At 49.6% G+C, this 27,035-nt stretch overlaps 5 non-coding genes across 5 annotated transcripts; all 5 read right to left on the bottom strand.

Moving 5' to 3' along the window:
- Positions 1-73: 73 nt before the first annotated feature.
- Positions 74-146, bottom strand: TRNAR-ACG (transfer RNA arginine (anticodon ACG)). The gene has a single exon. It is a non-coding gene; the product is annotated as a tRNA-Arg (tRNA).
- Positions 147-6,656: 6,510 nt separating this feature from the next.
- On the bottom strand, positions 6,657-6,729 carry TRNAR-ACG (transfer RNA arginine (anticodon ACG)). The gene has a single exon. It is a non-coding gene; the product is annotated as a tRNA-Arg (tRNA).
- A 5,719-nt stretch (positions 6,730-12,448) lies between these two features.
- Positions 12,449-12,521, bottom strand: TRNAR-ACG (transfer RNA arginine (anticodon ACG)). The gene has a single exon. It is a non-coding gene; the product is annotated as a tRNA-Arg (tRNA).
- A 6,139-nt stretch (positions 12,522-18,660) lies between these two features.
- On the bottom strand, positions 18,661-18,733 carry TRNAR-ACG (transfer RNA arginine (anticodon ACG)). The gene has a single exon. It is a non-coding gene; the product is annotated as a tRNA-Arg (tRNA).
- A 5,718-nt stretch (positions 18,734-24,451) lies between these two features.
- TRNAR-ACG (transfer RNA arginine (anticodon ACG)) lies at positions 24,452-24,524 on the bottom strand. Its single transcript has one exon. It is a non-coding gene; the product is annotated as a tRNA-Arg (tRNA).
- Positions 24,525-27,035: the final 2,511 nt, after the last annotated feature.

The raw sequence follows: 27,035 nt of genomic DNA, 5'->3' as shown, positions 1-27,035 counted from the left end.
GCCCAGTAGGTATATGGCTATATTTTACTATTAACTGTGACTTCTTTTAAAGATGTGAAAAGGAGCCTTGAATTGAGCCAGCCAGGAGTCGAACCTGGAATCTTCTGCTCCGTAGGCAGACACGTTATCCATTGCGCCACTGGCCCGCCCATGACCTTCTCAGAGAGGGGTGAGAATCTAAAATTTGCTAGCATTCGCGACAAGAATTTTCAATTCTATTAAGGACACGGAGGCGAGGATTATGCTTCTCAATCTTTACTGCATAAAACACAGCAGCCAATGAAAATGTATATTTTCAGTAAACATTAACACAAAAACTTCATTACCCATGAACACACATGAGTATAGGCACGCCCCCACAGTCCATAAGAACCCCTTGCGTGCTCCCATCATCCTCTTTCTTTGAGGCGAAACAAGTCCAACAAAACTTGAACAGTCACAATCCTCCAACGTGGAAGAACAGCTTCAGGCGGAACATCCTGACCTCCGGAGTCGATCAGTCCGACTTCTTATCAGATCCTGAAATAAAGGAAACAACACCACCGTAATTCTTGCATAACAGGGTGGGTAAGCTTAATACATACAGTACATTAAGCCGGGTGGGATAATCCTCGCCTCCGTGTCCTTAATAGAATTGAAAATTCTTGTCGCGAATGCTAGCAAATTTTAGATTCTATTACAGGACCGGCGGCTTCAGATTATGCTAGTTTAACGCTGAGTAAATACCACTGAAGTAATATCTCCCACTGGCTTATAATAAAACGTCTTAAACGTTGAATCAGAGGACCAATCTGCACAACGCATTATATCTTGGATACTTGATCCTAAACCATAAGATTTTGACGCCATCGCGCCTCTCACAGAATGAGCACCAAAAATTGTTGTATCAACACCTGCTTCCTTCATAATGAACCGAAGCCATCTAGCAATAGTGGCAGCCACCACCGGTTTAAAGGGCTTTTGAATAGCAATCAACAATTGGGAACAGCCCTGCGGCCGCAAGGCCTTTGTACATTCCTCGTAAGTCTTTAAACATTGGACTACACATAGTTTTTCATTTTCAGGAAAAGCATTATAAGATATATGTCGAGACAATGTTTTAGTACGACCTGTAATATGAAAAGAAACCCCTTCCGGGGTAAACACTCTACCTGTTACGTCGAGCGCTCTGATATCCGAAGATCTTCTGCAAGATGATAAGCAAAGCAACATGGCTAGTTTAGCCCATAATTGCTTCCTGGACAGGAGGGAATTAACCGGCCAACTGTTGAGTAAGGAAATTACAACCGAAACATCCCACAAACCCGTATACTTGGGTTTGGGACGGTTGGCCACCCTGATGCTCTTCAACAACTTACAAACAACCGGATGCATGCCTACTGGCCTACCATCCACCCGGGCATGTCCCGCCGAGATGGCCGAGCGAAAGTTGTTGACCGAACGATACGCTAGACCATCCGCCGCCTTCTCAGATAGGAAGTTCAAAACTTGGGATAACTCTGTCCCCACGGGATCCAGATGCCGTCCCACGCACCAATCCACCCAGTTCTTCCAGGCAGCGGAATATCGCTTCCTGGTGGAAGGTGCCCAAGCCTGTTTGATAAAGTCAGCAGTCTTGTCCGAAATGCCTGGCAGCTGCCACTGTTCCCGGAAAGCCTCCATGCCATCAGGGTTAATCTGCCCTCCAACAGCAACGGGTGCTGTTCCTGACGAGGGCCCTGCAACAACCACTTCAAATCCGGCAATAGCCGGGGGCGGTCGCAGCTCCACTGCAGCAGTTTGGGGAACCACGCTTGTGATGTCCACCACGGAGTCACCATGACAATTTCCGCCCCTTGTCGTATCACTTGAGTCATCACTCTGGGAATCAACAGAAAGGGGGGAAAGGCATACTGGAGTCCTAGCGACCAATCTTGCAGAAATGCATCCGTCGCCGTCGCCATCGGATCCGGTCTCCAACTGAAGAACCGGAGAATTTGGTACGTCAACCTGGAGGCAAACAGGTCCGTCTTAAACGGACCCCAAATCAACTGTAACCAGAGAAAGACTTGGGGAAGCAGCTTCCAGTCGCTGTAATCCCTCAGGTGCCTGGAGTTCCAGTCCGCCACCTGGTTGGCCTGTCCCGGAATGTACTCCGCTATGACTGATATCTGGTTCTGAAGACAGTAATGCCAGAAATCTTTCGCTATTTGGACAAGAAGAGACGACCTCGTGCCGCCCAACTTGTTGATATACCTCACTGCGGACACATTGTCCAGACGCAGGAGGATGCAACATGACGTCTGCCTCGGGGATAACGTGCGGACCGCGAACGATCCCGCCAATAGTTCCAAACAATTTATGTGAAGTTCTAGGTCTTGGGACGACCATCTGCCGCCTGTGGAACCTCTCCACAGCGCGCGCCCCAGACCCACCTGCTGGCGTCTGACTCGATCACCACGTCCGGACGCGACCCGAAGATCGCCCTGCCGTTCCAGGCGTCCACGTGGCCCAGCCACCATTGGAGTTCGTCCCGAACCTCGTCCGTAAGCGGGACCGAGTCCGTATACGAGAGACCCTTCTGAAGGTGCCTGATCTTCAGGCGTTGGAGGGCTCTGTAGTGTAAAGGACCTGGGAAAATCGCCTGGATTGAGGACGCCAGGACCCCTACAATCCTGGCTAGGGCTCTGAGCGTGACCAATTGGCTGTCCAGTAACTTCGATATCTCCTTCTTCAGCTCCCTCACCTTCGCCTGTGGAAGACACAGTTGCGCCGTGAGGGAGTTGATCGTGAACCCCAGAAAATCTATTACCTGAGCAGGGATCACCACGGACTTCTTCAGATTTATCACAAACCCCAGGCGTTGCAACAAGGAAGTAGTCATGGTCAGTTGTTGTTGCAACACAGCCCGATCCTGTGCCATGATCAGGATGTCGTCTAGATAAATGATCATTCGCACACCCCTTTCTCTGAGGTAGGCTACCACTGGTTTCATGACCTTGGTGAAACACCAGGGAGCCGAGGAGAGACCGAAAGGAAGAGCCAAATACTCGTACCAACGGCCGTTCCAAAGAAACTGCAGGAACCTGCGATGCGGAGGAAAAATTGGAATAGAAAGATATGCATCTTTCAGATCCAACCGCACCATCCAATCTCCTTCCTGTAACAAATCCGCTAACATGTGAATACCCTCCATTTTGAAATGGTTGCACATTAGATACTGGTTGAAGTCTCTGAGGTTGAGCACTAGCCTGTTGCCACCTCCTTTCTTTTGGACTATAAAGACATTGCTGGAGAAGCCGCGAGGGCTCTTCAGACACGGAGCAATCGCGCCCTTCCTCAGCAAGTCTGCCACCCCTGCGTCTATAAAACTGTGATCTAGTTGGGAAAAATGGAGAGGTGGCGGGGTGGACGCCTGCGCATGAGGAGAATAGAACTCCAGCTGGAACCCCTGAATGGTCTGCAAGACCCAAGCGACCTGAGTCAACAACTGCCAATGCAGAAGACAATGCTGCGTGCGACCCCCCCAAAGGAAGAAGAGACACATCTGTGACACTCACCGGAACTTTGATGGGCCTTGAAACTCGCCCTGTTGTTTCCCGACTGGAAACGTCCTTTATTGAAGCCTCTTCGAGATGGATAGAAGGTTCCACCGCGGGTAGAGTCCCACTCACCCCGGCCGCGGCCAAAATCCCCTCTCTGGGAGCCTCTCTGGAACCCTCGGCCTGACGAGCGACCCCCGCCTAGCCCGGCCCTGTTGAAAACACCCTGCGTGAGGGCGCGCTTGATACCGCTCTGGGCTTTATCCAATGCGGTGAAAGTACCGACATACTTGGTGACATCTTTAAAGAAACGGTCTCCAAAGAGACAACCACCAGCCAGAGGACCCGGCTCTGCCTCCGCCAGTTCCGTCAAATTGCTGTCCATTCGCATTAGCAAGGACTTGCGCCTTTCCGAAGAGACGGCGCAATTTGCGTTGCCCAGAAAGCAAATCGCGCGCTGAGTCCACTCAGCCAAGATGTCTGGGTCCACCGGATTCGCCCCTTCCTTGGCCGCCAGGGCCATCTCCAAGATCTTTGCCAGGGGGCCAATAACATCAAGCATTTTGTCCTGACAGCCCCGCCAGGCTCTGTCCAGCCCTCTTTTAGGGTCCTTGGAAAATTTCTTTAGGAATGTCAGCATACTTGCGTCGATTTCCGGTGTGTCAGCGACATTGTCCGGAATATTTGGACGCGGGCACTCCGACCGCAGTCGGTTGCGAACCTCCCGAGTGAAACTCTTCCGGAGATGGTCGTGAATATAATCAGAGACGTCCGCTGGCGGGACCCAGTCCGAAGACCGAGGGTGAACGATGTCGGAAGGATCAAAGTGGAAGGCCTTAGGGGCCTTGTCTTCCACCGTTTTGGGAGCCGGTTTGGCCTTCTTATGGGGCGGAGGCTGTTCCTCCGAGGAATCAGTATCCATAGTGGTATCCGTATTAGTGGTGGTGGTATCCGTGTCCACCACAATCTGGCGCTTACTTTTCGCCTTGCCGCCAGAACGTGGTTGAGTTGGGGCGTCTCGATCCGGCAATGAAGCCATGGACTGCGCATGTGGCCACATTTGGCGCTCGTTCGAAACTGAAGTAGAGGTGGAGGGAATAGCTCGCTTCTGCTTCTTGTGCTTATCATAACCGTGGCGCTTAGCAAAGCCTTCCAACTGCTTGCGTATGGGGCGCAGGGCCACTGCGAGTGCCTGCTGCACAGTCTGGGGGACCTTCGTCTCCATGGCTCGATTAACTGAAGCTTGGACCGAGGCATCCAATGCTTCGACAATATTATCCTCAAGGACAGCCTCCTGCTGCCCGTCATTTGTTTCCTCCCCATCTGCCTCCCCCTCTTCGGGGTACTTAGCCCAATCCTCCATGGTGCTTAATTGACACAGGTAACACAGGGAATTTAACCCTGGCAGAACTTGGGGGTGGTGGGGGGGGGGGGTCAGCCCACTGCACACAAGGAGATAATAACACTCAACTGTACCCAAACCCCCTCAGCAAAGCTGTAATCTGCAAGGTCAGAGACGTAGGTCCTTAAAGTATACAGAGTGTGTGCTCACTCTGGACCCAGAATTATTACAACCAGTACTGGCGCTAAAACGAGAGGCAAGCCGGTGTGTGGAACGTGCAAAACGCGCGTTCCAGTAAGCCTAGGTAACGTGCCGAGGCGCGCCGCCCAAAACGCTACCAAATCCTACTAAAAACAAGCCCAATTGGTCAGCCGTGAGCCACCCGGCCTTTACACAGGGCGCATTAGGGAGCTCCTGCGCGCCCTCAGGCTGCCGGTAACGGGCCCAACTGACGTTCGCGGCGGCCCCTCGCCGGTCAAAGACCGTCCTGATCGCGCTGAACGCGCGCGCTCCACAGCGGGAGCTGCCCCAGGCAAAAGCCGGCCCAACACGAGCGCTGCGCGAGGTGAGCGTTCGCGAGCAGCCTCGCACCACAATATCGCTAAAATACACAATAACGCAATAAACACACCAGACAGCACCTATGTCCTCAATTATGCAGCGGAGTGAACCGCATTAACTCCCATATATTCACAAACAATCCCCAAGCACCCCCAAACCAACAAGCAGAGTGAGGGGACAGGGAAGGTGCACTTAACTCTGGCTTGTGAGCAGCAAAGAAAGAGGATGATGGGAGCACGCAAGGGGTTCTTATGGACTGTGGGGGCGTGCCTATACTCATGTGTGTTCATGGGTAATGAAGTTTTTGTGTTAATGTTTACTGAAAATATACATTTTCATTGGCTGCTGTGTTTTATGCAGTAAAGATTGAGAAGCATAATCTGAAGCCTCCGGTCCTGTCATAGAATATGGAGCTGCTTATCCCAGGGTATCGGTAGAGAGTGATACTGAAAGCTTTGGAGTGTTAGCATGAGCATGTCATTCAAAGTCAAACGGGGAACGCTACAGTAGCACAGGGTGAACTCCCAGAATGTAGGCGTCATGGGGAGAGTGAAGAGCTTTAACAACCTTCTGCCTGGAAGAGCAATCAGCGGGGAGACTGGGAGCATTTGGACAGAGAGAACTGGCGACGTGACTAGTTCTTTTCCGCTTCAGTGCAAGTGCACAGGGCGGTGTGGCGGGAAATACAAGTGTTTGCGCACAACATTATTCATCGCAACTGGAAAGAACGACTGTTCCGTAGACACAATACATGTGTTATTTCTTTTTCTAGAATCGTTGCCATGCACCAGTATCTCAGATGCTCCGTTATTTTGCCCAGTTTCAATGGAATAAGTCACTAGCAGCTGCATCCGTGACAGCCATTATGAAGGCTCGTGCCTTCGAGACCACGCTGGTAAAGGTGCTTTTTCAAAAATTCACTAGCATTTGTTGTTCCATGAAAATATTGGTCCCTTTGGCAAATCGACAGATATCTGTTTTACAGTTAAAAACAGACCTCTCGAAAACTCTGAATGGCCCACTTTTAAATAAAAAAAATATTGGCGTTAAATTCCTATTATGTAATTTAATTCAAATGCCTAGCTGTTTGTGTACCGAAGTTTACAGATCCGTTTATTATAATATCACCCAGGACGGAACTTCATGGTCTAAGAGGAGTGATGTGGTTTCTCTCACGTTTATAGATCATTGCAATGTTTATATTATTGTTTGAAAAAAGTGATATCCACTATCGAGCCAGCCAGGAGTCGAACCTGGAATCTTCTGCTCCGTAGGCAGACGCGTTATCCATTGCGCCACTGGCCCGTCGTGGCTCTATTGGTCAGAGAAAAGATGATAACCACGTCACAAGAAAGGTGATACAAGCTTGTGTGACACGGCTGTAGCGATGCACTCTGGAGCCAGCCTATAGGTCTGAGGAGCTTCAGAGCCCTGCTCTCTCTGCTGCTTGCAGAGATGAATGCTGCCTTCGAGGGGGAAGGGCTTCTTGGCTTTGCCTCCTCTAACTGAAAAAATGCGGCTGGAGCCTGACATCTTACAATTCCTTCTGTTATATATAACAATATATAACATTTTGCAGTACTACATTACAACTACGAACAAACTACTATACACCAACCCACGGCTCTGTGCTTAGCATAGTTTGCCGCCTGACTGGTATTTTGCTGCTTCTGTCATTGCATTTAGATATACAACAACTAACATTACACCTACAACAAGCAAGGATTATTGGCTTTGTCATTGGTTGTTAGCTGCATAAGATGAATAAGCCCCACTGGCTCGACCTCAGTTCTACAGTCTTTCAGATACAGTGGCCTGCCAGGAAGCATCCTGGTGGCCATGCGCCTGTGGTCACACAATGAAGGGAGCAGGCGCTGTAAGTATTGGTTGGGCACTTCCTTTGGTAATGACTAGGCCACTGACGCCAGAAGCGCCAGCACACATCCCACTGATATGTAAGCACGTGGGTTACTTTTCTATAGTGCAACTCTAGCTACAAAGCCATGTAGTGCTGCACAGGAGCAGAGGTTAATTTGTATTAAAAAAATGCAAATGCCAGTGGCCAACATTTTTCTTAGGAAGCACTCCACCCAGTTCCACCACCGGCATGGGATGTTAATTAATAAGCGCTTCCATATAGTCTGACTAAAGCTGTACTTTGATTATGGTTGACAACAGGGCACTTAATATATTCAACCACTTAAAACAATCTGCACCTGTTCGAAATGCGTGCCTCGAGGGGGCAATGGTTTCCACCTTTGTCCAAGTAGTGACCCTTCCTTCTAGTCAGGATAAGGGAGTTACACTCTTAAAATAACCCCTGCTCACCCCCTTAGTAGCTTGGCACCAGCAGTCAGGCTTATCTTAGAGGCATTGTTTAAAGCATTTGCACATAACCAACAGTAACACAGTGAAAGCACTACAAAAGGACATCACACCAGTTTATAAAAATATCCAATATTTTTATATACTTAAGACAAGACCAAAAATGATAAAAATCAACAATAGAGTACTTAGAAATCTTCAATCATCAAAATAGAGTTGAAATACGGTTCCTAGAAGTCGATAGCTCGTGTCTGGGGTTATCACTGCGTTTTAGCATGCTAATGACCTGGCAGAAGTGTGAGGCCAGCCCTGGAGGGCTTATTCAAATTGCTAGGTCTTAATTATCTTACCGGACAAAAGAAGAAAGGAGGAGTCTATGATGTGTCGAGGGATGTCATTCCAGGCTTTAGGAGCTAAGTTTGCGAAGGCCTGACCCTACCATGATTTGCTTTTGTGCATGCCTGGGACGTGTGCTAGTGAGAGTCTGGTAGAGCAGAGGTGTCTATAAGATTTTTGGAAATGAATGTGGGTGTGTTGGTAGGCAGGGCGTATGTTGTGGAGTGCTTTGTGTTTGTGAGTGAGGAGTAGTTTGAAGTCTACACACTTGTGTATTGGGAGCCACTAGAGCTCCCTAAGGCGACATGTGATATGGGCTCAGCATGGGAGTTTGGGGAGAACACTTGCTGCTGCGTTGTGGATGGTCGGAATTCTCCTTGTGAGCTGGTTGGTTATTCCTGCGGATAGGATATTTACATAGTACAGCCTGCTGCTGAGGGCTTTGGTGATCGGTTTATTGGTGCTAACCAGTTGCCACTTGAAAATCTTCTACAGCATCCTCAGGGTGGGTGTTGAAGCAGGATGAGTCAACTGTGTCGTAGCCATTTCCAGTTTATTTACAATGATTCTGAGATTTCTTGCTTGTGAGCTGGGTCAGCGATCCATAGGCCACCAGGTGTAGTTCTATCAGGGCTTGAAACATCCACTTGCATTGTCAAGCAAGATTTATTCAGGACAGGCCTTTTTTTAGGGACTACTCGCCCTTTCTGGCCAGTCGAAAATCCTCTAATTTCAGAGAAGACAAACTGACTTGTGACCTCTGTCTCTGAAAGCAGAAAAAATGTGACAAGATAACAATATTTAAAGGCATCTTTATTGCTCACAAAGTGAACGAGAAATAAAAATGGCATTAAATCACATTATCTTATCACATTTGTTGGCTTTCAGAGAAACAGAGGTCAAAAGTCAGCTTATCTTATTACATTTATTTTTCTTTCTGTGACTTTAGTTAGAGGATTTTGTAAAGTGAACTGCATGACAATTGAACGTGCAAAGCATGTTAAATGAAAGGCTGTAAGATGTCAGGCTTTTTCTAACAACATTGATTCCTTGACCTCTGGTCAAAGGTAGCACTCCTCCCAGCAGCGCCGCTTGTCAGCTGGTTCACCCGAGCCTTGTGCCTCTCTCCCCTGGGTTCGAGGCTGCTCTGCTCCTTCCTGGTATTTGCCGCCTCTCCCCCCTATTGCTGCGTGACTGCTACCTGTATTGGTCTGTATTGTGCTTCATTCACTGTCCCTGTACTTTGCCTCTCTCCCTGTAATCACTTCCACTCCCCGCCGCTACGACCCCACCCCCCTACTGCCTCTTGCCTGCTCCCTGCCGCCCGCCTGTTTTGCTGCCGTTCCCCGCCACCTCCCGCCGCTGCGTCCCTGAGCCCCCCCCCCGCACCCCATCGGACACCATGCTCCTGCCTCCCAGCTGCTCCTCCCTCCTTATCCCCCTCTTATGGAGGACGCTAAGGCAAGCCCGTCTGCGCCCATCCTCGTCTGGACGTCGACCAGCGCCAGAACCTTTGGACCCGCGAACGCCACAACACCAGACTCCGCTACGACGCCAGCACCCTGTACGCACTCAACGCCGGCCGAAAGCACACGCGCTTCCAAGCCACCCCGAAACAGACTCAGGGACCTTTCTCCTGCCACACCTGCAGTTTCACCTTCGACAGAACCACCAAACCACCAAGGACTGGACCCAACCACCTCCGCTGCATACTCCTCAACACCCGCTCCGCACGCAAACACGCCATCGAGCTCTGGGATGTGCTCGACTCCTCCGCCCCAGACGTGGCCTTCCTGACCGAGACCTGCTGGAATGACTCCTCGGCGCCCGACATCGCTATTGGCATCCCGGACGGCTACAAAATCACACGCAGAGATCGCGCCAACTGTATCCGAGGAGGAATAGCCATCGTCCACAAGTCCACCCTCAAGGTCGCCACCCACACAGACGACACCCTCAACACCACCGAACACCTGCACTTCCGGATCCACACCGACCCCAACACCACCCTCAGAGGAACACTCATCTACAGACCCCCCGGACCCCTAGCTCAATTCAGCGACTCCATCGCTGACCTCACCAGCACCCACGCACTCGCCTCCACCGACTACATCCTCCTCGGGGACCTGAATTTCCACCTCGAGAACAACAGTGATGCCAACTCCACCACCCTGATCACCAACCTCGCCAACCTTGGCCTCAGAGTGACAATTCGTCACCGCACCCACCCACGCCGCTGGCCACGCACTGGACCCCGCATAATGTTGAGAATGAACCCAGAGTTTCATGTGATACTGTGCGCACATTTTTGTGGATAGATCCTTTCCACATCACGATTAGATCCTTTTCAAACAGTGCCTTTATGGTAAAACCTAAGTCTGCTAACTGCCCATTCATTAAAAGAGGTCCTACTTTCAGCTTTGTTTTGCTATAGAACTTTATTTTGCTTTAGTAGTTTCTTTTAAGAACACAGTCGCTAAACTATTAACCATACTCTCCTAACAAAAAGCCTGCTTGTTAAACGTTAACTGAGTTTTCATTTTAACACAGGCCCTCCGTTTCACATCCATTTTCATAGCCCCATAAAATCTACCTGTTGACTGATTGCTTTACCATTTCAAGTAACATAAACTTTAGAGGGGTTTTCACCACCAGCCGTCAGTGCACTCTTTCACCAGGCACAAACACCACCAGCCGTCAGGGCACGCTTCCACCAAACACTCACAACCACACTCACAACCACACTCATACACACAAACACACACTCATAACCACACATTCATAACCACACACACACACTCACAACCACACTCACAACCACGCACACAACCACACCGTCAGTACACACTTTCACAAGACACAGACACCATAAGTCGTCAGTGCATGCTTTCACCGGGCACAAACACCACCGGCCATCAGGGCACGCTTTCACCGGGCACAAACACCACCAGCCGTCAGTGCACGCTTCCACCAGGCACACACCACCAGACGTCAGTGCACGCTTTCACCAGGCACACAACCACTACCAGCCATCAGTGCACGCTTTCACCAGGCACACACACACCACCAGCCGCCAATGCACGCTCTTACCAGGCACACACACACACCACCAGCCGTCAGTGCACGCTTTCACCAAGAACACACACACACCAACAGCCGTCAGTGCACGCTTTCACCAGGCACACACCACCAGCCGTCAGTGCACACTTCCACCAGGCACACACACCACCAGTTGTCAGTGCATGCTTTCACCAGGCACACGCACCACCAGCCGTCAGTGCACGCTTTCACCAGGCACACGCACCACCAGCCGTCAGTGCACACTTCCACCAGGCACACAAACCACCAGCCGGCAGTACACACTTCCACCAGGCACACACACCACCAGCCATCAGTGCACACATCAATTGTTAACGCATCCACAGTTAACTATTGTAGCAATCACAGTATGGCGCACTTTACTTTTAAACATATTCATCTAAAGCGCAGCATGCCAACATTCCTACAAAAATAAATACACTTTTTTTGGCCTACAATTTATAGATTTTGTTGCAATTGGTGTTGCAATATTTAGCAATGCCAATAGCTCAAACTTAATTAATGCGAGACCTATCGCATTGCAAATGCTTGTTATGATTTTTTGAGCCCTGGCCTACCTTGAAACATCTTTAAAGAATACCAGCACTTTAGTTTTGTCCATGTTCAGCTTGAGACAGTTGGACTTCATCTAGGTGGCCACTACCGTCATGCATGTGGTGAACTTGTTCCTAGTGTTTGATGCTTGTCCAAGAGGGACAGTATCAGTTACGAGTGTGAGGATATTTTTGTTGCAAGTCTGGACGATGTGGTCCACCGAACTCATGAATATTTTGAAAAGTGTTGGGCTGGGCAAGGAGCCCTGTGGTACTGCAAATGAGTTTCTCTGCTTCAAAGCCCACAGCTCAATTGTCACCTATGCCAACTGCAATTCTATGCAAAGGGTGGCACTCTAAAGGAATTTCTGTTTACATGTTTAAGCCACGCCCTAATTGTATTGGCCGCGCCCCTTTCAGGGACCCCACATTTTTTTCATCCCACTTTAAACTCTGCCTCGCTGTAACTAGGTAGCCCGATCGCAGGCAACTATTTCTGTATTGTGGTATTTATTTCTTTTAAAAGTAATGAGAGCCTGGGCACATTGGATTCTTTCCCGATTAAAACGCTGTTCTTTCTGTGGAAGCAAATTATGGTACCTCATGATTAAAGATATATTTACAGGAAAACGTGTCATTAGTTTAATCTTCCATAAAGGCCCACTAGGTATATGGCTATATTTTACTATTAACTGTGACTTCTTTTAAAGATGTGAAAAGGAGCCTTGAATCGAGCCAGCCAGGAGTCGAACCTGGAATCTTCTGCTCCGTAGGCAGACGCGTTATCCATTGCGCCACTGGCCCGCCGATGACCTTCTCTGAGAGGGGTGAGAATATGGAGCTGCTTATCCCAGGGTATCGGTAGAGAGTGATACTGAAAGCTTTGGAGTGTTAGCATGAGCATGTCATTCAAAGTCAAACGGGGAACTCTGCAGTAGCACAGGGTGAACTCCCAGAATGTAGGTGTCATGGGGAGAGTGAAGAGCTTTAACAACCTTCTGCCTGGAAGAGCAACCAGCGGGGAGACTGGGAGCATTGGGACAGAGAGAACTGGCGACGTGACTAGTTCTTTTCCGCTTCAGTGCAAGTGCACAGGGCGGTGTGGCGGGAAATACAAGTGTTTGCGCACAACATTATTCATCGCAACTGGAAAGAACGACTGTTCCGTAGACACAATACATGTGTTATTTCTTTTTCTAGAATCGTTGCCATGCACCAGTATCTCAGATGCTCCGTTATTTTGCCCAGTTTCAATGGAATAAGTCACTAGCAGCTGCATCCGTGACAGCCATTACCTCCTCGTCCTGTCTTCCTCGCCACAGTAATTACCCATGAGCCTCCGGCTCCACACAGAACTCCAAGTAAAAAACAGCGCTCTAGTCTCCCTCTCCCTCCTCCAAGATGGCCCCCAGTGGCTCCAGCCAATCCCATAAAGGGACACAGAAGCACCAACACGACCTGTTCTTTTTTTCTGCACTTCTCCGAGTGCTGTGTTCCCTGCTGGTCAGGTGAGTGAATGTTGTTGTTTCTTTGAAAGAAAAGGCTGGGGTCTTGCTTGAGCAGCCCCTTTTGGCTCTGGGTATTTCGGTGGGGGATGTGTTATCGTTTTTGTTGTTGTTTCTGGATTCGATATGTTTATTTATTTGTATTTTTCATGCTTTTATCCCCCATTCGTTTGCCTCCGCGCTCCGTGTCCTGCTGTAGCGGACCTTGGGGGCGTTGGTTTGTTTGTGCTCGGTCGCTTTGGACCTCACGCTATGTAGGGGCTCCTGTGGTCCTGCTGAGCGGGGCCGTTTTCGGGACTGCTCTTTCCGGGCCGCGCGTCGTGCTGAGCTGACTTGGCGCGGCCAGGTGCGGTGGTGTTCGAAACCGGCGGGTTCCTCTTCCCCTCCGCTTCCCTTCTGACGTGTCTGAGCACCGTTCTTCGGTGACGTTGTTCCTGTAGTGATATGTGTGGACTCCACCGTGGGTTTTGGCTTTAGGTCGAAGCGCGCCGGTATGCATGCGCTCTTATTCTTTTGCAGGGCGTGTATTATGGTGATTGGGACGGTTGCCTAGCGACCTCGGATCCTTTTCTTACCGAACGTGTGGATTTCACGTATGCCTGTGTTTGTTCGATTCTGTGGAATGGACATGGAGCATGTTACTTCTGCCATGCCTGCTCTTGGGCCCTTCTCTGTGACTTCTCCTTCTGGGATGGTGTTTCCCTCTATGGAGTTATTGCAGCGCACAATTGTTTCTGCTGTGACTGCTGCTTTTACGGAGTCGTGGGCCGGTGCCTGCTCTATGTTGGGCCGGTGTTGGTGACGTTCCTTCTGTCGGTTCGGCTACTGAGGAGGAGGTTGATGTTATGGACGCTTTGTGCCAGGGGCCGTTCTTACGTTGGTCCTTGGGCACATTCGCGAGCTCTTTGTACTTCCTGATTCTGTGTCTCCTCTTTATGATGTTTTGTTCTCTCACGCTGGGTCTGGTGGCTCAGTGGACTAGAGCAACCACTGCGGGGGTCTGTGTTTGACCTCATGGTCGCAGGTTCAGATCCCCGCAGGTCCTCTCAGGCTTTCATCCTTTTGAGGTTGATAATATGTGTACCATTGGTTGGGTTGCAATTAACATCTGTTATTCAGTGCCAGGACTCCGTCGAGTGATCATGCGCTTTACTGATGTTTCTGTCTTGTTATGTTATGGTTCAACGATGCGCACTTTTTGCAGCTGCGATTTTCTGTCAGGGCTGCTGCCTGTTCCTCTTGCTCGATCCTGTCTTTGCTTGGAGATTTCATTCTCTGGCTAATTTCTTGGATCGAGGGGGGGTGTTGTTTCTTCTACTATGGAGATGTTTGGCCGGCGTGTACGCCTGCTGTCTGGTGTTTCCTTTGATTCGTTGGGGGCGGCGGCTTCTGCAGCTGGGTCGTCTGTCGCTGACAGGCGTCAGTTGTGGCTTCATTCCGGTACGGCTGATGCTGCGCAGTGGCTTCTCCTGCTGAGGGTCCCTTGTTGGGTTGTTTTTTGTTTGTTCCTCCTTTGAATGACATGGTGAGGTACACTGCGATGGGCCGTGGGCTCGTTGCTCCTGTGCGTACTGGTCGCTTCCGTGCCTGTGATTCCCAACTTGCTTTTGGTCATTCTGGGTGGGGCCGTGCTGGTAAGCCTTTTTCGTGGGCGGGGGCGTAGCCTGGGTGCTCCTTCCTTTGGCGGATTCCAGTTCTCTGGTGCTTCTGTCTCCTCCACTCCCGCTTCCGATTCGTGACTGGAGTGTTGGTCCGGTTGGGGGTCGCCTCACTTGATTCATGGACTCTTGGCGGATGACTGTCAGCCCGATGGGTTCATCAAGTGATTTCGGCGGGTTTCCTTCTTGCCGTTACCCGGACTCCCCCGGACTGTTTCAGTTTCGCGCCTTGTCCCTGTGTCCCTCGTGGGAGGTTGGCACTTTTGAGGGCATCGATTCCCTGGTGACCACTCATGCGGTGATTCCTGTGCCCAGCGATCAGTTGAGGTTGTGCGTGTCTTCCGTCCCATTTTTGTGTCCACACGCACCGGGGTTCTGCGACCTGTGATGGTCCTGGAGTGGGTCGGTCCTTCGTCCCTCGCCCCTGTTTCGAACGGGTTTCCCTGTGGTTGATCCTTCCTCTGGTGTCTCTGGTCAGTTCCGGGCGTCCTTGGACTTGGGAGGTGCTTGTCTGCTTGTGCCTGTTCATCCCGTCTCTCGGCGGTTTCTCCGGTTTTGCGTCCTGGGTCGTCATTACCGGTTCCGAGTTTTGCCTTTTGGACTCTGCTCTTCTACCGGGTTCTTTACTGTGATTCTGGCCCCTGTTTTTGGACACCTGCATGGGGATGGCGTTTGTATTTCTTCCTTTTCTGGATGACATTTTGCTTTCTGCTTCTTCTCTTTCTGAGGCGGAGTTGCATGTCCGGGGTGTGTGCCATGTCCTGGGGCATCACGGTTTCCTCGTTACTGTGCCGATGTCCTCCCTGGTTCCTGCACGGGACTTGACTTTCATTGGGCACTGTTCGAGACTCCTTTGGGGATGGTGTTACTGCCCCTCCCCGGATTCTGTCCCTGATGTCTGCAGTTCGTTCTCTGTTGTTGTGGCATTTTCGTCCCGTGTACCTGTGGTTGGGGGTTCGAGGTCTGGTTCGGCGTCTTTTTTGACGGGGGCGTAGGCTCGCCTCCGCGTGTACCCGGTGGTGTCGCGCATTTGTCGCTTTGGGACCCCTATTCCCTCGTTATGGGTGTTTTTGGTTCCTATATCGGAGGTTGTTCGGGTGGTCCTGGGTTGGTGGTTGGCCAAGGGTCTTCTGTCCTGGCGCCGCTTTTTTTCTGATTGTTCCCACCCGCGTGGTCACTACCGCTGCCCGCCTGCTGGTATGGGGTGCTACTCTGGGGGATTCGACGACTCGGGGAGTTTGGCCTCTTTCTGGGTTATCGTGTTCCTCCACCTACGAGGTGCTGCTGACCGTCCTTTTGGGTCTGCTGGATTTCTCTGATCTTCTTCGGGGTCGTGTGGCTCCGGTCGACGGTCCTGGTGGTGCTGTCTTCTGTGATCCTTCTTGGGGGGTGCAGGGTTCTCTCCCTCGGTTGCCTCTGCCTTCGGTTTTTGTGGTTAGGCGGGGGTGGCCCTATCCTACCTGTCTGCCGTTTACCTGCCTGTGGCGGATTGTCGGCACCGGGTGTTTTCCTTCCGTGGGGTCTTTTGTCCCTCACGCGGTTGCTGTTCGGGTGCTTGCGGGAGATGTTTGGCTGTCCGTTTGTGGACCTGTTTGCCTCCCGGTGCTGTGCCAGGCCCCTCTGCTTCTGCTCGTTTTTGACTTGCCGGGTTGCCTGGAGGGTGGACGCCCTGTCGTCCTTTTGGCCTGTTCTATGCTCCCTGTTCCCGTTGGTCTTGCAGGGGATCGAGAAGGGGGGTCGTTTCTCCTTCTGGTTGCTCCGGGGTGGTGCTGTCAATCTTGATATCCCCCGTTGCTGGATTTGGCTGAGTCTATGGGCTGGACGTTGCCGTTCGTGCCCTTTCTACTGATGGTTCCTCTTCTTCCTCTGCCTCTGTTCCGGTCCCTGGGTCTGCGGGCCTGGCTCTTGTGTGGGGATCGCTGTTGGATGCGGGTTGTTCTTTTGCGATTGCTGGCGTTGTTACGCTGTCTCAGAGGCCTTCTACTCTTGTGTCCTATGCTGAGCATTGGGTTGACTTTGCCTCTTGGTGTTTGTGTCACGGGTCTGTCGTTGGTTTCTTTGGACCCTACTCGTCTTCTGGATTTTTGGATGATGGTTTCCTTTTGGGCTTCACCATTTCCACTCTCGGGGCTCGTTGGGCCGCCTTTCGGGCATTCCATGTCCTGCCTTTGGTTGGTTGGTTTGTCCTTTGATGTCTCGACTTTTTTAGGTTGCTTTCTTGGCATCGTCCCCGTCCTTTCTTCTGTTCTCCTCCTTGGGACCTTCCTCTGGTGTTGCATTCCTTGCATTCGGCTCCTTTCGGGCCTTTGGTGTCGGTGGTCATGGAGTTCTTGACACTCACGGTGGTGTTTCTTGTGACTCTTGCCTCTGCCTGGCGTCTTGGTGTGCTGGATGCCTTCCTGCGGTCTGCTCCGATTTTGGTCCTTTGTCTGATCGTGGGTTCTTGCGCCCTCGTCCTACTATTGTTCCTGCGGTGGTTTAATTTTCACCGTTCTGCTGGAGTGGTTCTTCGGCTTCTTTGTCCTGGTCCTTCCTCGACAGGGGATTGCCTTCTCCTTCTGTTGGATGTGCGTGGTGCTTGTTGGTTTCTTCATCTCGCACTTCTTCCTTTGGTGTGGTTGCCACTTTCTTTGTCATTTTGGTTTGTCTCGCCAGGACCTGTGGCCCTCCTTGTCCACTGTCGGTCGTGGGATTCAGGGTGCCATGCTGTTGGCTTTTGGTTCTGTTTCTGCCCTTCCCCCTCTTCCTGTTCGGGGTCGGTCCAACGGTTCTGTTTCGGTATCGTGGGCCACTTTTTCGGGTGTGTCCATGGTGGGTGTTTGCCGGGCTGCCACTTGGTCATCCCCGCTTAATTTCATGTCCCATTGTCGCATTCGGATTGGGGGTGGAGGTTCTGTTTTCCTTTGCCTCTTCTGTACTTCGTACTTCGGCTGGGATTCCTTGAGGTGTATGTTTCTGTGGGATTTTTATGCCTCTTGTGCTTGCAGGATGTTTCTCTGCATGTTTCTGTGGCGTGTTTTCCTTGCATGAAGCTGATTGCTTTGGTATCGGCTCATGGGTAATTACTGTGGCGAGGAAGACAGGACGAGGAGGTAATGCCCCGGTTACTTACCGGTAATCTTCATTACTCCGAGTCCATGTCTTCCTCGCCACAGTATAGTTTCCCTTCCCTCCCGGCCCTGGTGGTGGCTTCATGTCTGCGGCTTGGTTCTTCAGGTCGTGTTGGTGCTTCTGTGTCCCTTTATGGGATTGGCTGGAGCCACTGGGGGCCATCTTGGAGGAGGGAGAGGGAGACTAGAGCGCTGTTTTTTACTTGGAGTTCTGTGTGGAGCCGGAGGCTCATGGGTAATTACTGTGGCGAGGAAGACATGGACTCGGAGTAATGAAGATTACCGGTAAGTAACCGGGGCATTATGAAGGCCCGTGCCTTCGAGACCACGCTGGTAAAGGTGCTTTTTCAAAAATTCACTAGCATTTGTTGTTCCATGAAAATATTGGTCCCTTTGGCAAATCGACAGATATCTGTTTTACAGTTAAAAACAGACCTCTCGAAAACTCTGAATGGCCCACTTTTAAATAAAAAAAATATTGGCGTTAAATTCCTATTATGTAATTTAATTCAAATGCCTAGCTGTTTGTGTACCGAAGTTTACAGATCCGTTTATTATAATATCACCCAGGACGGAACTTCATGGTCTAAGAGGAGTGATGTGGTTTCTCTCACGTTTATAGATCATTGCAATGTTTATATTATTGTTTGATAAAAGTGATATCCACTATCGAGCCAGCCAGGAGTCGAACCTGGAATCTTCTGCTCCGTAGGCAGACGCGTTATCCATTGCGCCACTGGCCCGTCGTGGCTCTATTGATCAGAGAAAAGATGAGAACCACGTCACAAGAAAGGTGATACAAGCTCGTGTGACGCGGCTGTAGCGATGCACTCTGGAGCCAGCCTATAGGTCTGAGGAGCTTCAGAGCCCTGCTCTCTCTACTGCTTGCAGAGATGAATGCTGCCTTCGAGGGGGAAGGGCTTCTTGGCTTTGCCTCCTCTAACTGCAAAAATGCGGCTGGAGCCTGACATCTTACAATTCCTTCTGTTATATATAACAATATATAACATTTTGCAGTACTACATTACAACTACGAACAAACTACTATACACCAACCCAGGGCTCTGTGCTTAGCATAGTTTGCCGCCTGACTGGTATTTTGCTGCTTCTGTCATTGCATTTAGATATACAACAACTAACATTACACCTACAACAAGCAAGGATTATTGGCTTTGTCATTGGTTGTTAGCTGCATAAGATGAATAAGCCCCACTGGCTCGACCTCAGTTCTACAGTCTTTCAGATACAGTGGCCTGCCAGGAAGCATCCTGGTGGCCATGCGCCTGTGGTCACACAATGAAGGGAGCAGGCGCTGTAAGTATTGGTTGGGCACTTCCTTTGGTAATGACTAGGCCACTGACGCCAGAAGCGCCAGCACACATCCCACTGATATGTAAGCACGTGGGCTACTTTTCTATAGTGCAACTCTAGCTACAAAGCAATGTAGTGCTGCACAGGAGCAGAGGTTAATTTGTATTAAAAAAATGCAAATGCCAGTGGCCAACATTTTTCTTAGGAAGCACTCCACCCAGTTCCACCACCGGCATGGGATGTTAATTAATAAGCGCTTCCATATAGTCGGACTAAAGCTGTACTTTGATTATGGTTGACAACAGGGCACTTAATATATTCAACCACTTAAAACAATCTGCCCCTGTTCGAAATGCGTGCCTCGAGGGGGCAATGGTTTCCACCTTTGTCCAAGTAGTGACCCTTCCTTCTAGTCAGGATAAGGGAGTTACACTCTTAAAATAACCCCTGCTCACCCCCTTAGTAGCTTGGCACCAGCAGTCAGGCTTATCTTAGAGGCATTGTTTAAAGCATTTGCACATAACCAACAGTAACACAGTGAAAGCACTACAAAAGGACATCACACCAGTTTATAAAAATATCCAATATTTTTATATACTTAAGACAAGACCAAAAATGATAAAAATCGACAATAGAGTACTTAGAAATCTTCAATCATCAAAATAGAGTTGAAATACGGTTCCTAGAAGTCGATAGCTCGTGTCTGGGGTTATCACTGCGTTTTAGCATGCTAATGACCTGGCAGAAGTGTGAGGCCAGCCCTGGAGGGCTTATTCAAATTGCTAGGTCTTAATTTTCTTACCGGACAAAAGAAGAAAGGAGGAGTCTATGATGTGTCGAGGGATGTCATTCCAGGCTTTAGGAGCTAAGTTTGAGAAGGCCTGACCCTACCATGATTTGCTTTTGTGCATGCCTGGGACGTGTGCTAGTGAGAGTCTGGTAGAGCAGAGGTGTCTATAAGATTTTTGGAAATGAATGTGGGTGTGCTGGTAGGCAGGGCGTATGTTGTGGAGTGCTTTGTGTTTGTGAGTGAGGAGTAGTTTGAAGTCTACACACTTGTGTATTGGGAACCACTAGAGCTCCCTAAGGCGAAATGTGATATGGGCTCAGCATGGGAGTTTGGGGAGAACACTTGCTGCTGCGTTGTGGATGGTCGGAATTTTCCTTGTGAGCTGGTTGGTTATTCCTGCGGATAGGATATTTACATAGTACAGCCTGCTGCTGAGGGCTTTGGTGATCGGTTTATTGGTGCTAACCAGTTGCCACTTGAAAATCTTCTACAGCATCCTCAGGGTGGGTGTTGAAGCAGGATGAGTCAACTGTGTCGTAGCCATGTCCAGTTTATTTACAATGATTCTGAGATTTCTTGCTTGTGAGCTGGGTCAGCGATCCATAGGCCACCAGGTGTAGTTCTATCAGGGCTTGAAACATCCACTTGCATTGTCAAGCAAGATTTATTCAGGACAGGCCTTTTTTTAGGGACTACTCGCCCTTTCTGGCCAGTCGAAAATCCTCTAATTTCAGAGAAGACAAACTGACTTGTGACCTCTGTCTCTGAAAGCAGAAAAAATGTGACAAGATAACAATATTTAAAGGCATCTTTATTGCTCACAAAGTGAACGAGAAATAAAAATGGCATTAAATCACATTATCTTATCACATTTGTTGGCTTTCAGAGAAACAGAGGTCAAAAGTCAGCTTATCTTATTACATTTATTTTTCTTTCTGTGACTTTAGTTAGAGGATTTTGTAAAGTGAACTGCATGACAATTGAACGTGCAAAGCATGTTAAATGAAAGGCTGTAAGATGTCAGGCTTTTTCTAACAACATTGATTCCTTGACCTCTGGTCAAAGGTAGCACTCCTCCCAGCAGCGCCGCTTGTCAGCTGGTTCACCCGAGCCTTGTGCCTCTCTCCCCTGGGTTCGAGGCTGCTCTGCTCCTTCCTGGTATTTGCCGCCTCTCCCCCCTATTGCTGCGTGACTGCTACCTGTATTGGTCTGTATTGTGCTTCATTCACTGTCCCTGTACTTTGCCTCTCTCCCTGTAATCACTTCCACTCCCCGCCGCTACGACCCCACCCCCCTACTGCCTCTTGCCTGCTCCCTGCCGCCCGCCTGTTTTGCTGCCGTTCCCCGCCACCTTCCGCCGCTGCGTCCCTGAGCCCCCCCCCCCCGCACCCCATCGGACACCATGCTCCTGCCTCCCAGCTGCTCCTCCCTCCTTATCCCCCTCTTATGGAGGACGCTAAGGCAAGCCCGTCTGCGCCCATCCACGTCTGGACGTCGACCCGCGCCAGAACCTTTGGACCCGCGAACGCCACAACACCAGACTCCGCTACGACGCCAGCACCCTGTACGCACTCAACGCCGGCCGAAAGCACACGCGCTTCCAAGCCACCCCAAAACAGACTCAGGGACCTTTCTCCTGCCACACCTGCAGCTTCACCTTCGACAGAACCACCAAACCACCAAGGACTGGACCCAACCACCTCCGCTGCATACTCCTCAACACCCGCTCCGCACGCAAACACGCCATCGAGCTCTGGGATCTGCTCGACTCCTCCGCCCCAGACGTGGCCTTCCTGACCGAGACCTGCTGGAATGACTCCTCGGCGCCCGACATCGCTATTGGCATCCCGGATGGCTACAAAATCACACGCAGAGATCGCGCCAACTGTGTCCGAGGAGGAATAGCCATCGTCCACAAGTCCACCCTCAAGGTCGCCACCCACACAGACGACACCCTCAACACCACCGAACACCTGCACTTCCGGATCCACACCGACCCCAACACCACCCTCAGAGGAACACTCATCTACAGACCCCCCGGACCCCTAGCTCAATTCAGCGACTCCATCGCTGACCTCACCAGCACCCACGCACTCGCCTCCACCGACTACATCCTCCTCGGGGACCTGAATTTCCACCTCGAGAACAACAGTGATGCCAACTCCACCACCCTGATCACCAACCTCGCCAACCTTGGCCTCAGACAATTCGTCACCGACCCACCCACGCCGCTGGCCACGCACTGCACCCCGCATAATGTTGAGAATGAACCCAGAGATTCATGTGATACTGTGTGCACATTTTTGTGGATAGATCCTTTCCACATCACGATTAGATCCTTTTCAAACAGTGCCTTTATGGTAAAACCTAAGTCTGCTAACTCTGCCCATTCATTAAAAGAGGTCCTACTTTCAGCTTTGTTTTGCTATAGAACTTTATTTTGCTTTAGTAGTTTCTTTTAATAACACAGTCGCTAAACTATTAACCATACTCTTCTAACAAAAAGCCTGCTTGTTAAACGTTAACTGAGTTTTCATTTTAACACAGGCCCTCAGTTTCACATCCATTTTCATAGCCCCATAAAATCTACCTGTTGACTGATTGCTTTACCATTTCAAGTAACATAAACTTTAGAGGGGTTTTCACCACCAGCCGTCAGTGCACTCTTTCACCAGGCACAAACACCACCAGCCGTCAGGGCACGCTTCCACCAAACACTCACAACCACACTCACAACCACACTCATACACACAAACACACACTCATAACCACACATTCATAACCACACACACACACTCACAACCACACTCACAACCACGCACACAACCACACCGTCAGTACACACTTTCACAAGACACAGACACCATAAGTCGTCAGTGCATGCTTTCACCGGGCACAAACACCACCGGCCGTCAGGGCACGCTTTCACCGGGCACAAACACCACCAGCCGTCAGTGCACACTTCCACCAGGCACACACCACCAGGCGTCAGTGCACGCTTTCACCAGGCACACAACCACTACCAGCCATCAGTGCACGCTTTCACCAGGCACACACACACCACCAGCCGCCAATGCACGCTCTTACCAGGCACACACACACACCACCAGCCGTCAGTGCACGCTTTCACCAAGAACACACACACACCATCAGCCGTCAGTGCACGCTTTCACCAGGCACACACCACCAGCCGTCAGTGCACACTTCCACCAGGCACACACACCACCAGTTGTCAGTGCATGCTTTCACCAGGCACACGCACCACCAGCCGTCAGTGCACGCTTTCACCAGGCACACGCACCACCAGCCGTCAGTGCACACTTCCACCAGGCACACAAACCACCAGCCGGCAGTACACACTTCCACCAGGCACACACACCACCAGCCATCAGTGCACACATCAATTGTTAACGCATCCACAGTTAACTATTGTAGCAATCACAGTATGGCGCACTTTACTTTTAAACATATTCATCTAAAGCGCAGCATGCCAACATTCCTACAAAAATAAATACACTTTTTTTGGCCTACAATTTATAGATTTTGTTGCAATTGGTGTTGCAATATTTAGCAATGCCAATAGCTCAAACTTAATTAATGCGAGACCTATCGCATTGCAAATGCTTGTTATGATTTTTTGAGCCCTGGCCTACGTTGAAACATCTTTAAAGAATACCAGCACTTTAGTTTTGTCCATGTTCAGCTTGAGACAGTTGGACTTCATCTAGGTGGCCACTACCGTCATGCATGTGGTGAACTTGTTCCTAGTGTTTGATGCTTGTCCAAGAGGGACAGTATCAGTTACGAGTGTGAGGATATTTTTGTTGCAAGTCTGGACGATGTGGTCCACTGAACTCATGAATATTTTGAAAAGTGTTGGGCTGGGCAAGGAGCCCTGTGGTACTGCAAATGAGTTTCTCTGCTTCAAAGCCCACAGCTCAATTGTCACCTATGCCAACTGCAATTCTATGCAAAGGGTGGCACTCTAAAGGAATTTCTGTTTACATGTTTAAGCCACGCCCTAATTGTATTGGCCGCGCCCCTTTCAGGGACCCCACATTTTTTTCATCCCACTTTAAACTCTGCCTCGCTGTAACTAGGTAGCCCGATCGCAGGCAACTATTTCTGTATTGTGGTATCGATTTCTTTTAAAAGTAATGAGAGCCTGGGCACATTGGATTCTTTCCCGATTAAAACGCTGTTCTTTCTGTGGAAGCAAATTATGGTACCTCATGATTAATGAATTATTTACAGGAAAACGTGTCATTAGTTTAATCTTCCATAAACGCCCAGTAGGTATATGGCTATATTTTACTATTAACTGTGACTTCTTTTAAAGATGTGAAAAGGAGCCTTGAATCGAGCCAGCCAGGAGTCGAACCTGGAATCTTCTGCTCCGTAGGCAGACGCGTTATCCATTGCGCCACTGGCCCGCCGATGACCTTCTCAGAGAGGGGTGAGAATATGGAGCTGCTTATCCCAGGGTATCGGTAGAGAGTGATACTGAAAGCTTTGGAGTGTTAGCATGAGCATGTCATTCAAAGTCAAACGGGGAACTCTGCAGTAGCACAGGGTGAACTCCCAGAATGTAGGCGTCATGGGGAGAGTGAAGAGCTTTAACAACCTTCTGCCTGGAAGAGCAATCAAAAATTAGCTAGCATTCGCGCCAAGAATTTTCAATTCTATTAAGGACACGGAGGCGAGGATTATGCTTCTCTTTCTTATATTTGCCACTCACAGCAGCCAATGAAAAACGTTTTGTATGCAATAAAAACTACATTTCCCATGATGCTTGTACATACATCACATCCTGTATAGCCCCATAAGAGCTGCTGCATCCTGTGTCTCCTCCTCTTTCTTTGCTCGAACATATACAGTCCACACATTAATAAATCCAGTCCATTTTACGGAATATGAGTCACAATAAACATCCTTCAACATGGAGAACAAACATTAATAAATCCAGTCCTTTTCACTGATATGAATCTCAAGAAACATCCTTCAACATGGCGAACCATCGTCAACTGGACGAATCACGTCTTTTAAGCCAGAAGAACACCTGCTCCTTCTTCTTTACTCGAAGCTGAAAGGAATGAGACAGGAAAAACCCGTAACTTCTGCTGATACAGAATATCAAGTACATTCGGGTGGGTAATTATTACCAATACTGTAATAAACCGGGTGGGATAATCCTCGCCTCCGTGTCCTTAATAGAATTGAAAATTCTTGGCGCGAATGCTAGCTAATTTTTGATTCTATTACAGGACCGGAGGCTTCGGATTATGCTAGTTTAACGCTTAGTAACACAACTACAGTCTTAAATCTCCCACCGGTACATAATACTGTTTAAATAGAGTCTGAGAAACTCCATCAGAAAAGTTAAAACTTGCACAACAATGAGAATTATCCAAACAAGAATGATAAGTATTGTACTTGAGCAAACTGCGTATCACCATTGGTCTAACACCCATTCCGGCCAAAGGCCCTCAACCATCGGCTGTAATAGCCTCGTACTCACATAGAAAATGATAACAATCATCAACAATCATATGAACATATAGTCGAAAAATCATATCAGATGGTAATTCCGAGAACCATCGTTGTAAGCCATGAGGCATCGGAAGAAACACCCATAAAGTGCAAAGTCGTGTGACAAGGCCCTGACCACATGCATGTCAGACCTCGCCGACAGGGCAATTAATAGTACATACTATACCTGTAAAACGCAGGCTTGCCTCGCCATAGGAACCCCCGAAGGTGGAATACTTCGTAACACAGCCTGACAATAGTAAACGTCCCGTTTGTAAACGCAGGCCACCAAAAGAATTGGAAAGAAACCCGACGCAAGGTCAGCAACCTGCCCTGAACCGAGAAGAGCCGCTGAAAAACGGCCAAATGGACGTTATAAGGAGAACGTTACTGAAGTCCCCGTACATATTTGGAAACTAATCCACCAGAAGAAATCAGTCCTCACAAAGCCGCCAATGGCGGACATATCCACAAGCGACCCTCTATCGCCGAAACGTCTGCAGGGAATGAAAGGTCCCAGAAATACGAAAAGAACGCGTTCGAGAACCAAGAAAGTAATGTAGATACCGGAAACTTGATCGCAATAAAGCAAAGTCGGAATACATACACCTAGGGAAAACTGTTCGTACCACATTGCCATGTGTCAACCAGGACCCGCCTACTAAATGGCAACGATGAATCTGCGGGCCGTAGCTCTCTGGTGAACCATAAGGCATCTGCCTTGATTTACGTGAGTGTCACTACATTAGAAAAAGGAGAAAAATTGCAAGAAAAAGGCGGGAGAACGAGCCGTCCTCCGCCGACCCAGGGGCATTGGGATTCCAAAATGGAGTCCGCCTTGCACGAAAGATGCGACCAATCGTCAGAAATACCAGGAAACCAGATGGAACCAACCTTTACTGCTATGTAGGCTAAGGAGTTATACCACAACAATCTGAATATGAAAATCGTCGGCAAGACGACCTGAGTCCTGGAATTAGTCCACTATGAAGATGACCTATATGCCCATATCCGCTGATCGTACTCGCAGTCGAGACATTGTGCATGCTGAACAGTAAGCCACCAGAGGCGTGCACGACAAAGAGCCCGAATAACTGGAGGGGTTGGAAAACTGACTGCATGACGGTGCCCAACACACCACTACCGAGGCATCCACCCAAAGGGAAACTCTCGTACTAATACCATCGGAAATTCATCCTCGCATTGTAAAGTGGGGATAAAGCCACTGAGTCGCATAGGAGTGAGATAAACTCGGAACCTAAATTAAAGGCCCAAATGCATGAAGGTTATAACCGAGCAATCCCAACACATCAATCCGCCGATGTCTGGAACTGTGAGGCCAAGGCCTGCCACGATAGATCAACCATACCTCTAAGTAACCAATGAACCTGAGAGAGCACAACACGGCACTCGGA

Source organism: Lissotriton helveticus, chromosome 5_1, assembly GCF_964261635.1.
Source record: "Lissotriton helveticus chromosome 5_1, aLisHel1.1, whole genome shotgun sequence".
NCBI lineage: Eukaryota > Metazoa > Chordata > Amphibia > Caudata > Salamandridae > Lissotriton > Lissotriton helveticus.
Note: the sequence above shows the minus strand (reverse complement) of the source record. Positions and strands in the feature narration are given on the sequence as shown.